This window comes from Panthera onca, chromosome C2 (genome assembly GCF_046562875.1).
Source record: "Panthera onca isolate mPanOnc1 chromosome C2, mPanOnc1 haplotype 2, whole genome shotgun sequence".
Lineage (NCBI taxonomy): Eukaryota > Metazoa > Chordata > Mammalia > Carnivora > Felidae > Panthera > Panthera onca.
Genome location: NC_138347.1, coordinates 37,533,829 through 37,549,631, shown reverse-complemented (window position 1 = coordinate 37,549,631; position 15,803 = coordinate 37,533,829). Strand labels below are relative to the sequence as shown.

The following is a 15,803-nucleotide window of genomic DNA, read 5'->3' as shown; positions in this document are numbered from 1 at the left end:
GTGAAGATCATCCTACACAATAACCCTCCTCTCTCTTGTCTCTCTCACACCATCCACGAAGGTTTTCAAAGGTAAGTGCAAGTTAAATTGTTTATTTTTCTTTGTATTTTGTGTTTTCTATGTTACCTTATGTTATATTGCAGTATGTAATCATTTTTATATGAATATTTTTGGGTTGTGGAACAAATCATCGGAGTTTCCATTATTTCTTATGGGGAAATTTGCTTTGATATACAAGTGCTTTGAATTATAAGCATGTTTCCAGAACAAATTATGCTCAAAAACCAAAGTTTTACTGTATTCTTAAACATATAAACATTCAGTATTATGGAAATGTAATCTCCAGTTATTTTCATCACTTTCTTCCAAGTGTATGATAATCTCAGTTCTACTTCCTGCTGCTGTAACACCTAATCCCATGTGTTTTTTTGTTTGTTTGGTTTTTGTTTTGTTTTGTTTTTTGGGTTTTTTTTTTTTTTTTTTACTCCCCATTGACTGAATTTCTCTGACACTTGTTACATGTAACCATTACTTCCTCCCAAATCTGTCTCTTCTCTTGACTTCTGTGACCCTGGAATTTCTGTTTCTTCTTCCTTCTCCTCAGTTTCCCTCTCAGACTACTATGCTATTTAGGATTTGATCTCCCCCCTAGAATTACTCTAACTCCCATTTGCTTCTATTCATCATATTTTCATTCAATATCATTTGGCCAAACTTACCTGAGTTGTGTGATATAGGGAAACCAGTGACCAGCAATGGCTCCAGTGTGTCCTTCAGATCCCATTGGAGCCATTGTTGTGAGGTCAGATAAGATTGAACAGCAGGTATGAACAGAGTTGTAGTCAGATAATGATAATCACACCAGTAGTTAATGTTTAAGAAGAGCTCATTCTGTGGTGGACATTGTACAAGCAACCTACATATTCAGGTTCACAGTCAGTCCTCTGAAACTCTTTCGGTCAACTGTGTTTTGCATTTTGGATTTTCCAAATTTTCGGATGCTAGTTCATTGAGTACACTATATAATTAGCAGTATCTTCGAATCAAACTTAAATGTTCACACTATGTGTAATAAATAAGGATTACAAATAGCCTTTCTACAAGTCTGGTCAAATTTTGCCATCACTGATTTTGCAACAAGATTGTCAAAAACAACAAAACAAAACAAAACCTTTCAGTTTTCAGAACTTTGTGGATTTCAGAATTGTAGAAAAAAGTATTCTGTGCCTAAATAATCTCATTCAGTCAGTGTAAATTTATTAAAGTACTATTATTATTCACATTTACAGTCTGGAAACCTGGTATGCACAAATAAAATAATCTAAGAATACATATACATAATATACATAATATACACAAATGGTATGTACATGTATATGACAAAGCTAGTAGTTGAACCCCAAGCCTCTTTGAACAGTCCATTCATTTCATGATCCCCTCAATACAGTGCCTCAGTGAGGATAATCTGAGAAACATCAGTGCTCTTTGACGCAAATCTCACTAAACCAAATCGAAAAAAAAGTCTAATTGCTTTTTATGTTCCAATAATATTTATATGCCTATGATCCCCAAATCCATCTGCAGAGTTTGCATCTCTCTGGATGTTTCCAGACCAGTATTGCTAACTACCTAGGTGTATGTCTATTCTCATGACCCTCAGGCTCCTCTAAACCCGTATGTTCAGAATTCTATCAGAACTTTTGCTGCCAATTAAGAACTTCCTACATTAGCCTTTAAAGGTAAATCTGCTTCAAGTCCTTCCCTCTTTGTTACCAAGATTACACTTAAAGCCATTTTATTTAATTATACTACTTCTGTGCAATAATGTTATCTCAGCAGTTGCCAATATGTATAAAATAATTTTCAAATTGCTTAACATGTCAGGAAATGGTTTCCTAGATCTGACCCAATTTTTTTAACCATTTTAATTACACCTCCTACCATTCCCACAATCTCCTCTCTAATCTAGTCATTTTGAGCCTCCAATTCATTTTTGTTGCCTGTGATCTTTTTGTGCCCAGGTATGTTAGTACACATAGACCTTCCTGCCTGGACTATGTCTCTTCTTCTGTTCCTCCTGAGAAGAATGTAGTCTCATAAATTACTGAAGCAGAGATAACTGTTCTCACTTTTAGGCTCAGGTGGCACTTTATTTAATGTTTGAGACAATAATCATCACACTTCATTTTATTTATTCAAGTATGTTTGCCACTCACTAATTCCAGTTTCTAGGTGACAGAGATCAGTAAAAACATAGCCTGCCATAACCTTCACCCATACAATGTTAAACATATGGTGAATATTCGCTGAATAGATGAATTAGAATTTTAATTTAATTTAACATGTTGTGAAATACATCAGTAATAAGCCACATTCTACTGTTAATTATCTCTGTTCATTAAAAATAAATAAATAAATAAATAAATAAATAAATAAATAAATAATCAGGAGTTAATCCCTGTAGGTTTGGGATCACTCTGTGTGACCTAGACAAATCTTAGAAATTCATGGGAAAATTATCCTCCATACCTGCCTCCTCCCGTTCTATTCCCTACTTTTATTGACATGAAAGGGTAATTAATGGATAGCTCAACAGCGAATCATCCAGAGTTATGTAATGCTGCATAAAATAAAATAATTTCAATTAAATTTGCAAACTGAAAAGTAGTGGATTTGCTATTAGTAATCCAAAGCAAGTCACTGAAATGCTTTTTGGGTAAAAAGATGATGACACTTTAAAGTTATGTTAATTAGCTTCATGAGAATTTAAGATTCACTAGATGAGATGAAGCATTCTACTTTTGCTTATCACACCATGAAGAAAGTGATACTTCGTTACTAATTCAGGGTCATTCTCATCTTCTGTTAGTAAATCTTCTATCCTTTTGTTAAAACGAAGCCACCCATACAGGCTTAAAAAGCATAACTACTAAAAGAGGGAAGGAAATAAAATAAAGCAGAGCAACATTAAATATTTAATTTTGTTTATTAAAACACCAATTGGAGGGGGTGCCTGGGTGGTTCAGTCAGTTAAGCCTCTGACTTCAGCTCAGGTCATGATCTGATGGTTTGTGAGTTCAAGCCCTGCGTCAGGCTCTCTGCTGACAGCTTGTAGCCTTGGGGCCTGCTTTGGATTCTGTGTTTTCCTCTCTCTCTGACCTTCCCCCACTCACACTCTGTCTCTCTCTGTCTCAAAAATGAATAAGCATTAAAAAATGTTTTTTAATTTAAAATGTCAGTTGGGGATGGTTACTACAATTAAAAATTACTCAAAACTTTTGAAGTTTTAGTTTGGACAATGATTATTCGGATACAGAAAAACGGATGGAATTACATTTTAAGGAGATTAATGTATTAGTATACATGACATAAAGTCTGTTATCACATAATAACTTTTCATTAAAAATAAAAACTCTTTCAAAAGTAAACAGTGTGGCATATAAAACCACGAATTATTATACATCCCAGATGACTTCAAAAGTGCAGTCATTGTATTAAGGCAAACACCTATGTGAGAAGAAATGGGGAGGGAGCCTAGAAAGGCAGGGAGAACCATCAGACCATGCTTCAAATCTAAACCCAAGCAAAGGAAAGAGGTAGAGAAGGTAGAGTGAAAGTATCCTAGATTGTTGTACAAGTTGATAAAGGTTCAATAGGGCCATCTGGAATCCATGAGCCAAAGCCAGCTATTAAAGAATTAGGTCGTCCAATAATGGACATGCCTTACTATTAACCACTGCACTTAGTTGTTGAGTGAGAGCTACCTATACTCCCCATATTTAGAAGCCTGTGAGGTGCATTCTCATGGACACTGAAGTATCTTTCTTATGTTTCTCTGAGATTCAATACCATGTGTTGGAACAACAGGAGAACTGGTAGATGTTAAATGTTCTGAATTCTACATTGCTAGGAGTTAGTTTCTTTATAAAAGGTTTAAACTATAAATTATCTAAGCTATCCACTGATTATAAAATATGCAACTTCTCTGCTCAGGTGACAGGGCAATGCCTGGTCAAAGAAAAATTAAACTTGAGTGTTTTCATTTAGAATCATTCTTACAGGTTTGTGTTTTCTAATAGATGCTCTAGGATGGTAGTTCATCACCCTTTCCTGATCTTTTTTCTCTTTCTCTCTTCCTTAACTGTAGACACTACAGATATTAATGCTTTCTATCAGTTCACTTGGAAGTAGGAAAGCTACATAATACAGTTCTGAAAATGAAATGTAAAAGGATATTTCTTAGGAAAGAGAGTTAAGACTGGTTTTCTTTTCCAATAAAAATAAAGAGAGGTGCCTGAGCACCACTCCTTCCTCTGTTTTCTGCCTTGAATGTGGAAAGTATGTATCTCAAACTATAATTGCTAACTAGCAACTGTGGTGACAAGTATGTTAACAGAAGTTACCATGCAAAAGACAGTGTGATGAAAGAGCACTGAGCAGCCTGATACACATCCAAATATTTTGCATTCATAGTATCAAATATTTCCCCCTACCTGCATGGGTTCCATCCCTGAAGTGATCTGACTTGTCTGCTCTCACCATAAACACCTGATATTTTTATAACGTTCCTTAATTGTTACAAACACATCCAAAATTACCTTTATTGTGTCTCATTCCTTTGACATCTATGTATTTTGACTACATGGCTAGCTAGTGTGACACGTAAACACATGGTAGAGTATTAAAGGACAACAAAGAGTTAATGTTTGTACTTTTACAGGGCCTTCTGGACAATCAGTATCTTATTTCTAAAACAATTTTTTTTTTAAATAAGGAGGCATCATTTTAAAAATTCCTTTATCTCCCACCAGGATGGCAGTTATAAACTCTGCATTTACTAAGGACTCATCCTAGAACCAATAAATATTTATCAGATTTCTGAGACTTCTATATTTAAAATAGTTTACTTATATGAATTTTGTTTGGGTCGAGTATGTTGAGTCTGAAATATATTTTTGAGGGAACTGGAAATGGAAGAAAAAAAAAATTCCAGAAGTTGTAGGTGTTATGTTGGAAGTGTTTTATTTCTGATAAAAAATACTTATTTTATTTTTAACTCCAATTTAGGATATTTTATTTAAAAATTTTAAGACTAACAAAGGACCAATTTACACCATCTGCTTCAGTTTCACTCTGATGCAGATTTTCTCTCCATTTTTTTTTTCCTCTTTAAATAGACACTCTGTTTGGCACCTTGTACTTTAGTACATGCCTTTGAGTAAAAAAAAAAAAAAAAAAATGTAGTTTGTCTGCCTTCCTGTCAAACCAATATTTATTCACAAATATCTGTTTTGTTGCTTTCTCACATAAAACCATATAGCACTTTTCCCATGTGAAAAGTTGGCTAGTTGGTGGTAGTGTGCGGTGCCAGCTGGAGCTTTTACAGTTTTTTGTAAGCCCGCTGCTTTCATGATGGACAAATTGTTCCCTGCCTTTAGTTTTACTTTTATTTTGTCTAATGAAAGTGCATTCCTTTTGCTCTAATTGTGAGAGGAGAGGGTATTGCCTGCTATATTCTACATGTACACATTTTGATTGCTCAGTTAACAATAAACAATAGCATTGCTTTTGAAACTATTATCCTGGTGAACTGTTCTTGAGACAAAGGTCAGCCAGACACTAACATGCATTGCTTTGTAAGAAACCTTTCAAATATCTTAGAAGAGTTCATTGGAACTCCAAACATGGAAGAGTTGCGGGAAGGGTTGACCAGGATATTTAACTCACAAGACATATTTTCTGTGTTATTACTGCTGTGCTTCTCTAACATTTCTGCCTGACCCTACTGCTGCTTTAGGAAAGTTAGTCTCAGAACTGCTTATCCTGCCTCAGCTTTGGGACTATTTGACAGTGAGTGGGAATACCATAAATTTATTTCTCTAAGTTATTTGACTATATTTTTGAAAGAAAACTTGAAATATGAATGGTAAAGCAAGAAAAGTCCCAGTATAATGAAAATTTACTAATTGTTCTTGGCTATTTATAAGATTCTTTCATTTAGAGGAGAAGAATGCTTCTGTTTATGTCATTGTCATAGATCATTTCTCAGCCTATGTGGCACTTGGAACACAAACTAATATCAGCACTGATTAAACAGAAAATTTTTAGTTTTAAAACTTACCATATAAATGTCCATTACCTTAAAGAGAATTAAAATTTATCTATTAATAACATTTCCACTAACTTGCAAGTTGAACTAAAAAACAAAAACAAAAACAAAAAACAATCTAAGTCAGATTGTATACACAGCCTAAGACTTTGGAAATTAAGATATTGCTAAGTAGTGAATGGATGTTCCTAAAATCTTGTAAGATAGGAATAAGAAGGACACAGGAAAAGAAAACAATGTCTACTTTTGTTAAAATGTGATTATCAAATATCCTTCTTTGTAGTGCACTCTTACCTATACCAGGTTAAAAAGAAGTTGAAGAACACTTCTTTTTTTCCCTCAAAAGTATATATTTTAGCCAAAGAATTTACCAAGGGAAAGAGTATTCACATAAAACTTACTAATTTATTCACCCACTCAAAATTACTACTAAGTAAACTGCTATACACATGAGCTATGTACATATCACCAAATCAATTTTATTCTAAGGTTTTGACTATTTCTTAACTGTGCTAATGAGAAAAGTGAATAATGGTTAGGCTAGTATTTTGAGGGGGATACTGTGGATCTTAGACTATGTTTGTATACTTCAATAATGAAGTTAACAGTTGAAAACTAAGTTAAATGTAAATAAAAAGGAAAATTATACCTAATGACAGTTTATTCTGTCTTTAGATATCTTACAACATGGGATCATACATTAAGTTTTAAGTTAAAAGGGATCTAGATATATGACGAAAAAATATTCAGATTTATTGTACTACCAAGGAAAATAGGTACTGTTAGTGATCCACAGATGCAATGCAAATTTATCACTGGTGAAGTTATTTATCTTATATATACATACGTGTGTGTGTGTGTGTGTGTGTGTGTGTGTGTGTGTGTGTATGTGTGTGTGTGTGTAACATACCCATACTTCCCTTTCAGATTACTTGGAATATTTTAATAAGGAGTTAATTTTTGAAATTTTCTTCTTGAACTGATTAAGGGAGTGCGATTGAGTATATTTAAAAATTTTTACCTAAGTACATATGTAAAAATATCTATCTAGACAGATATTTAGATTCCACATGCAATTATTATTTTACCTTCATTTTTTGAGGCATAATGTACAAATCATGTACAAATATCAGTCTTACAATAAAAATAAAGGCTTTAAATACTATTATCAAATTATTTAAGCAAGTTAATATTTAAATTCCTGCCATCAACTATTACAACTGGAATTGTAATTCTGGATGTTCAGATTTTTCAATAAATTGCACAATGGATGTTCCTAAGACAAAAATTCTATATGCTATTGATTTATAAATTAAAAAATAAATGCTGAGAAATAAAAAGTAAATGGGTATAACCCTTGATTCTGACTGACTCCATTTTTGTTACCATTTATCCCAATTCTATTCTTACAAAACAATGCATGAACAAACAAACCAAAAACACAACTGTTCTATCAGTTTAAAATTTGTGTGTGTTTGGTTTAAATATATATGTTTTAGTGGATTAAAAAATAGAATCCATACAAGGCTAGGAAGACACTTTCTGTTACTTCATTATTTTGAAATGGATTATATCTTTTTTTTCTAAGACATAAGTGTTTTTATTTTTTTTTAGTTTTTATTTAAATTAGTTACTTAAATACAGTGTATATTTGTTGCAAGTGTACAATATAGTGATTCAACAATTCCATATAACACCCTGTGCTTATTACAACAAGTGCACTCCTTAATCCCTATCACCTATTACACCCACCCCCCCACCCACATCCCTTCTAGTAACCATCAGTCTGTTCTCTACATTTAAGAGCTTATTTCTTGGTTTGCCTCTTTCTCTGTCTCTGTCTCTCTTTTTCTTTGCTTGTTTGTTTTGTTTCTTAAATTCCACACATTAGTGAAATTATATGGTATTTGCCTTTCTGTGAATGATTTATTTCACTTAGCATAATACTCTCTAGCTCCATCCATGTCATTGCAAATGGCAAGATTTCTTTTTTGTATGGCTGAGTAATATTCCAGTGCACATATATACCACCTCCTCATTATCCATTCATTAGTCAATTAGCATTTGGACCATGCTTCCATAGTTTGGCCACTATAGATAATGCTGCACTAAACATCTGGGTGCAGGTATCTCTTTGAAACAGTATTTTAGTATTTTGGGGGTAAATATTTACTAATGTAATTGCTGGATAGTGAGGTAGTTCTATTTTTAATTTTTTAAGGAACCTCCATACTGTTTTCCATGGTGGTTCATATCACATTGCATTCCCACCAAGAGAGCACAAGGGTTCCTTTTTCTCCATATCTTCACCAACACCTGTTGTTCGTTGTGTTGTTGATTTTTGCCATTCTGACAGGTATGAGGTGATATCTCATTATAGTTTTGATTTGAATTTCCCTGATGATCAGTGATGTTGAGCATCTTTTCATGTGTCCATTAGCCATCTCTATGTCTTGGAGAAATGCCTACTCAAGTTTTCTGCCCATTTTTAAATTGATTTATTCATTTTTAGGGTGTTGAGCTTTAAAAGTTTTTTATATATTTTGGTTTTTTTTTTAATTTTTTTTAATGTTTATTTATTTTTGACAGAGAGAGAGAGAGATGGAGCATGAGCAGGGTAGGGGCAGAGAGAGAGGGAGGCACAGAATCCAAAGCAGGCTTCAGGCTCTGAGCTGTCAGCACAGAGCCTGACGCGGGACTCGTACTCACAGACTGTGAGATCATGACCTGAGCCGAAGTCGGACGCTCAACCGACTGAGCCACCCAGGCGCCCCGAAAAAGTTTTTTATATATTTTGGATTCTAACCCTTTATCAGACATGTCATTTGCAAATACCTTCTCCAATTCCCTAGGTTGCCTTTTAGTTTTACTGATTGTTTCCTTTGTTGTGCAGAAACTTTTTATCTTGATAAAGTCCCAATAGTTTATTTTTGCTTTTGTCTTCCTTGTCTCAGGAGACAAAGCTAGAAAGAAGTTGCCACAGTCCCTGTCAAAGACATTACTGCCTGTGTTCTCCTCTAGGATTTTTATGGTTTCAGGTCTCACATTTAGGTCTTTCATCTATCTTAAGTTTGTTTTTGTGTATGGTGTAAGAAAGTGGTCCAGTTTCATTCTTCGGCATGGTGCTGTTCAGGTTTCCCAACCATTTGTTGAAGAGACTTTTTCCCATCAGATATTCTTTCCTACTTTGTCAAAGATTAATTGACCATATAGTGGTGGGTTTATTTCTAGGTTTTCTATTGTGTTTCATTGATCTATGTGTCTATTTTTCTGCCATTACCATACTGTTTTGATCACTACAGCTTTATAATACAACTTGAAGTCCAGAATTGTGATGCCTCCAGCTTTGCTTTTCTTCTTCAATGTTTCTTTGGCTATTCAGGATATTTTGTGGTTTCACAGAAATTTTTGGATTGTTTGTTCTAGCTCTGTGAAAAATGCTCTTGGTATTTTGATAGGGATTGCATTAAATGGGTAGATTGCTTTGGGTAGTACAGACATTTTAGCAATATTTGTTCTTCTGATCCATGAGCATGGAATGTCTTTCCATTTCTTTGTGTCCTCTTCAATTTCTTTCATCAGTATTTTATAGTTTTCAGAGTATACGTCTTTCATCCATTTGGTTAGGTTTATCCCTAGGTATATTATTATTTCTGGTGCAATTGTAAATGGGATTGATTCCTTAATTTCTCTTTCTGCTGCTGCATTATTGGTGTATATAAATGCCACAGATTTCTGTACATTGATTTTGTATCCTGTGACTTTACTGAATTTGTGTATCAGTTCTAGCAATTTTTGGTGGAGTCTTTCAGGCTTTCTATATGGAGTATCATGACATCTGCAAACAGTGAAAGTTTAACTTCTTCCTTGCTAATTTGGATGGCTTTTATTTCTTTGTGTTGTCTGATTGCTGTGGCTAGAATTTAAGAAATATGTTAAATAACAGTGGTAAGAGTGGACAGCACTGTCTTGTTCCTGACTGTAGAAGAAAAGCTCTCAGTTTTTCCCCAATGGGGATGATATTAGCTGTGGGTTTTTCATAATTGGATTTTATTATATTGTGATATATTCCTTCTAAACCTACTTTGTCAAGGGTTTTTAACATGAACGGATGTTGTACTTTGTCAAATGACTTTTCTACATCTGTTGAAATGATCATATGGCTCTTATCCTTTCTTTGATTAATGTGTTGCATTATGTTGACTGATTTGCAAATACTGAACCAGTCTTGTAACCCAGGAATAAATCCCACTTGATTCTGGTAAATGATGTTTTTAATGTATTGTTGAATTTGGTTTGCTAGTATTTTGTTGAGAATTTTTCCATCCATGTTCATCATGGATATTGTCTGTAGTTCTCTTTTAGTGGAGTCTTTATCTGGTTTTGGTATCAGGGTAATGCTGGCCTGATAGAATGAATATGAAAGTTTTCCTTAGTTTTCTATTTTTTGGATTAGTTTGAGAATAGGCATTAACTCTTCTGTAAGTACTTGGTAGAATCCCCCTGGGAAGCCATGTGGTCCTGGACTTTAGTTTCTTGGGAATTTTTTGATTATTGATTCAATTTCTCTTCTGGTTATTAGTTTGTTCAGATTTCCTATTTCTTCCTGTTTCAGTTTTGGTAATTTACATGTTTCTAAGAATTTATCCATTTCTTCCAGAGTGTCAATTTGGTGGCATATAGTTTTTCATAATATTCTCTTATAGTTGTTTGTATTTCTGTGATGTTGGTTGTTATTTCTCCTCTCTCATTTGTGATTTTATTTATTTGGGTCTTTTCTCTATTCTTTTTGATATGTCTGGCTAGATAGACATTTATCTTGATCAATTGTCTAGTTATATAAACTATTCTGATAAAGAAGAGTTTTTGAGAGATATATAAATTAATTTCAAAGGAGCTTACATATATGATTTGCATATACATATTTAAAATAAATTTTCACCAAAATAACATATGTACATGGTAAAAAATAAAATTGCACAGAGTATCTTAAAAGAAAAAAAAAAACCACTAAGTTTTCACAACCCTGCTTTTTCTACCTCTGCACCACTCCTTTGAGGCAAATTATTTGGTATCTTTCTTATTTTAGCTCTTCTGATAATTTCCTGCATGAATCTTAAAAGTATGCCTACACTTTACTTATTGATATATCAAATTTGGGCAGTGCATGATTATGTCCTATCTATTTTTTACTCTTCTTAGCTTTCATACTTATATTTTAACTTATCCATTTTAAGTTTAATTAATGTAATAAAAACTCTTTGTCTTGTTTCCTATATTTCTGACAATATTTTTTGATTCCCCACCTTGTAAGAAAGTTATGTTAGAAATTCTATTCTTTCCTCTACCATTCCTGACAATTTCAAGTCCCGCCCTCTGCTTATCTTCTGTCTTGGAGCTACAATCAAGACTTTCTGGTTTTGTCTTTAGGTTGATTCTTATATCTAAAAACTAAGATATTACGACTATTTCAATATTGTGCAATTTGGGATCAAGTATTTCAGTAGGATTACATTTCCTCCTCACCTATATTGTCTTAAACCTGAGCCACGGTAAGTCAGTATTCTTAGCATTTACGATTACACGTATGCTATTTTTAAAGATCATTATTTGCTACATGTAATAATTTCATTTTCTTTTTAATATCTGAATTAGCCTTATTTTTCTTTGTTTTTATTTCATATGAGTTTTTAGTTTAATTGTGTGTGTGCATATGTGTTGTGCCTATTAATTATACCAACCCTCAAGTCAGTCAACCTTTCTGTACTATCAAGTTTCCTTTATACCTAGATTCTGTCTCTATGGAGCCCTCCATTATCGTGTTAAATTATTCCTTATTCATTACCTTAACAAGTGTTTTTCAGTACTGTTTAGATAACAGATATAATTTTAGGCATTAGGGTTATCAGCAGCTGTATGTTCCCTAGGCTTTCATTTGGGGACTTTTTTTTTTTCCCCACTACTTTTATACGTTAGAGCCTAGGTTGTTCAAGATCCTGTGCCTTACTTCTTGATTTTTGTTTCATTTCATTGGAGAATATCCTGAAGTAAAGATGGGTATACCTAAGGCAACATTTTTGAGTTCATCAATATTTGAATGTGGTTTTATTCAGCCTTCACGAATTGATTTGTATTCATCTTTCTAGACTCCAAATTTTCCTTCAGTCTTCAAGACATTCCTCCATTGTCTTCTTGCATCAATATTTCTGATGGCTAATATGATAGTACTTTATAGAGGGCTTTTCTTTGACTCAGAAACCTTAGGGTCCAGGGTGCCTGGTGGCTCAGTCAGCTAAGCATCTGACTTCGGCTCAGGTCATGATCTCAGACTTCGTGAGTTTGAGCCCTGTATTGGGTTCTGTGCTAACAGCTCAGAGCCCGGAGCCTGCTTTGGGTGTGGTGTCTCCCTCTCTCTCTGTTCCTCCTCTGCTTGTGCTGTCTCTCTCTTTCTCTCTCACAAATAAAGATTAAAAATTAAAATAAAAAAAAAGAAAACCTTAGGATCCTTCATTTGGGCATAGATTTCAAAAAATTTTCAAGACTAAAGCTTTCACCCCTTCTCTGCTTTTGAAACTATTGTCTAGTATTTCATTGATCATTACTTCTTTCATCTTTTTTTCTGTTCTCTCATTCTGGAACTTTCACATTTCAAATCCCCAGTGTTTATTCTTATTCCCTGATATTTACTGCTTTTTACTAAGATAACAATATCTTCTATATGCTTTACATTCTCAAATAATCCTGCAAATAATATGCAGAATTTGAAATATATTTTCTCTAGTCTCTTTTCTTATGTTTCCTCCAAGGTTAGTATTTTTATTTGACTTCAATCTTTCTATTTCATGCCACCTATTCTTCAAATAGACCAGCTTACTGACTCTGTTTATACTAAAGCATTAGGCTTGAGTAGCTGATATGTGCTTCCTTCATTGCTGTACAAGTAAATCTTTTTTTTTTTTTTTCAGTAAATCCTAGAAGGCATTTTAGTAAATATCCCCAATTGAAGGATCAATGAGATTTCTTAAAGTATTATAAAGATTTAATCAGGAAAAGAGATCAAAAGAGTAATAGCTAGAATAGACATAAGAGCAAGAAACAGAATGATGTCGTTGTAGACAATAGTACATTCATATTTATTGGATGGGCACAGAGGTGACATATGTTTTAAGGGTGGCAATATGGGCAAGACCCCTACGACCTTGGACTTGCTTCAGCACAGACTGGAAAGAGAATCCAGTTAGAAAGCCCTATATTCTTCCGGATGAAAATTAAGATGGACCTGAATTTGAAAAGAATTGATAAGAAAAAAATAAGAAAACTATTAACCTAGGCATTTGGTAGTATGTGACTGTAACTAGAAAAGAAAAAAGCATACAAAATATGCAGAAAAAAATAATTTAACAGAGAGGAGAGAAAAATGGGTTAGGGCTGGCTCTTACGTTATGTAGCTTGGGTACCTGAAAAGATTATTCTTCTATTGATGACCATTCATGAGGAGAAATGATTGAGAATAAAAGATTTAATTTATAAATATTAATTATTAATTATATTGTAATATTAATTATTAATACTGATTTATTAACTTATCTTTGAATATGGTACATATGAGGGGACACTGGGTCATCTAGGTGGGATATAAAGCAAATAGTGTTTTTTTAGAAATTTGAAGTCTACTAAAATAGTTAAGCTTTAAATTATAGACTAGATCATCAATTTCATATAGGTGGTAATCAAAAACATGATGATAGTTGAGAAAATATAGTAGGAACCAAAAACATGTGAAATAATATGAAGAAAACATCTTAAAAACAACCTAAATATAAAAGAGGTAGTACAAGAAAGGCAATGAGAAAATTAAATATAGTTATCAGAAAATTAGGAGTTGTAAAAGAAAACATGAATATATGTCATCAGAGGAGGGAAATAGTATAGCAAATATTTTCTGACAGTGGAGCTTTGTACCAGTGGTCTCCTCTGTTGAAATGTTTGTTTACCTAATCCATGTAGGCTATCTCCTAATTATCTTTCAGGTCTATGCCTAGGTATAATCTTCTCATAGAGACTTTCCTAGACTACTCAGTCTAAAGTAAGTTCCACTATTATCGATTTCATAGTAATTGGCTTTTTTATTTATGTAAGTTTTCCTATCACAATGACCCTCATAAACATAGATGTGTTTGTTTGTTCATTCTTGTTTATTTGCACATTGTTTTTCCCTCTAGCTAGGAGAGCCATGGAGAAAAGTGTTCTTTATTTTATTAATCAATACACATCCTGAATTTAGCTCTGGTCTTGACACATAATAGTTGTTCAATAAATATTTCTTGAATGAATGAATGATATTACAGTAGACAAGAAGATAGGATAGGAAAAAATTCTGTTAGATTTGAATAAAAACATATTTTTGGATAGTTTATCATGAGAATTGGAGGTTGATTAATAATAATGGGAAGAAATTAAGTATTTATTGTGTTTTGAACATTGTATTAATTGTTTCTCATGTGTTCTTTTATTTAGTACTCAAGACAACAGTATGAAGCTGATATTATTTCTATCCCAATTCTAAACATTACGATAGGTAAGTTAAGTTTCCTTAATGAAGATGTGTTGACACTAGGATTCAGCTCCATATTGTCCATGTAAATACTATCCTTTTCATAAGCCCTGATTTTACTGGGTGGAGAAGTAAATGGGAAGTAGTGCAGAGAGTGTGAATATATTCCATTTTTGAGAGTTTTAAGAATAAAAGAATATCGTATTGAGGGTATTTGGAGAGATTACCTTACAGAACCTGAACATGTCTATATGTATGCTAAAACTAAGAGGCACTTCAGTTCTTGTTGGTAGATTTTGAAAGGAGAAAGGTCAATTGATGTAAAATCTTGAAGGGTTTGGTTGGTCATGTAATGATAGAGATGGCACTAAAGTAGTCTTAGACTAAAATAAAAAGGAAGATACTGAGGGTGGACATAATACATTTGTTGTTGAGAAGGCACACAAAGTTAAGACTTTACACATAAAGACTTCAGTGTTTGTTTTTTTGTTGTTGTTTTGTTTTTTGTTTGTTTTGGAGGGGGGTAAGCATGTAGGAGAAAAGGCCATATGATAGGTCAGGAGATCATGAAGTGAAAAAAAAAAATGGTCATCACTAAAATGTTGGTCAAATATAAGGCACTGAGAGTAAAGAAGTGCGAGAGTACTGGTGGACTATCTTCTAAATTTTATACCATAGAAAGGGGAAATCATTCTAACCAATGAAACTGCACCTAGGTAAATGAAAATATCTTCAGGAGAGTTATTAATTGCTTTTATGAGCTGTCTATGAAGTATTATTTAGATATCATACTGCACAGAGCACCTTGAGAATGATGAGTATTAAGATAATTAGAATTATTTGAGATATCCACTGGTCTAAAATGTAATGTTATTACCCTTAGCCTGTGGGCTACATAAAAACAAAAACAAAAAGAGAAAAGAAAGAGGACTCTAGCATGTGTCATATTAAAATGTCAGTATAAGGACATTTACAAAGCATTTTGTTAAAAATTACTGCAAAACTGTGTTCAAAGTGTCTTACCTGATACTTAGTTGATATATAAGCAGAGAGTAGATCAACTTTTTTTTTTTTTTGCATTTCTTTGTGCACACATTATGTGTTCTCAGCTCAGTATAAGTTACTGTTGTGACTATAGGA

At 33.3% G+C, this 15,803-nt stretch overlaps 1 pseudogene; it reads left to right on the top strand.

Moving 5' to 3' along the window:
- The first annotated feature begins 755 nt into the window (after positions 1–755).
- Positions 756–15,803, top strand: part of LOC144612827 (elongation factor 2 pseudogene) — a 48,247-nt pseudogene continuing 33,199 nt past the window's right edge.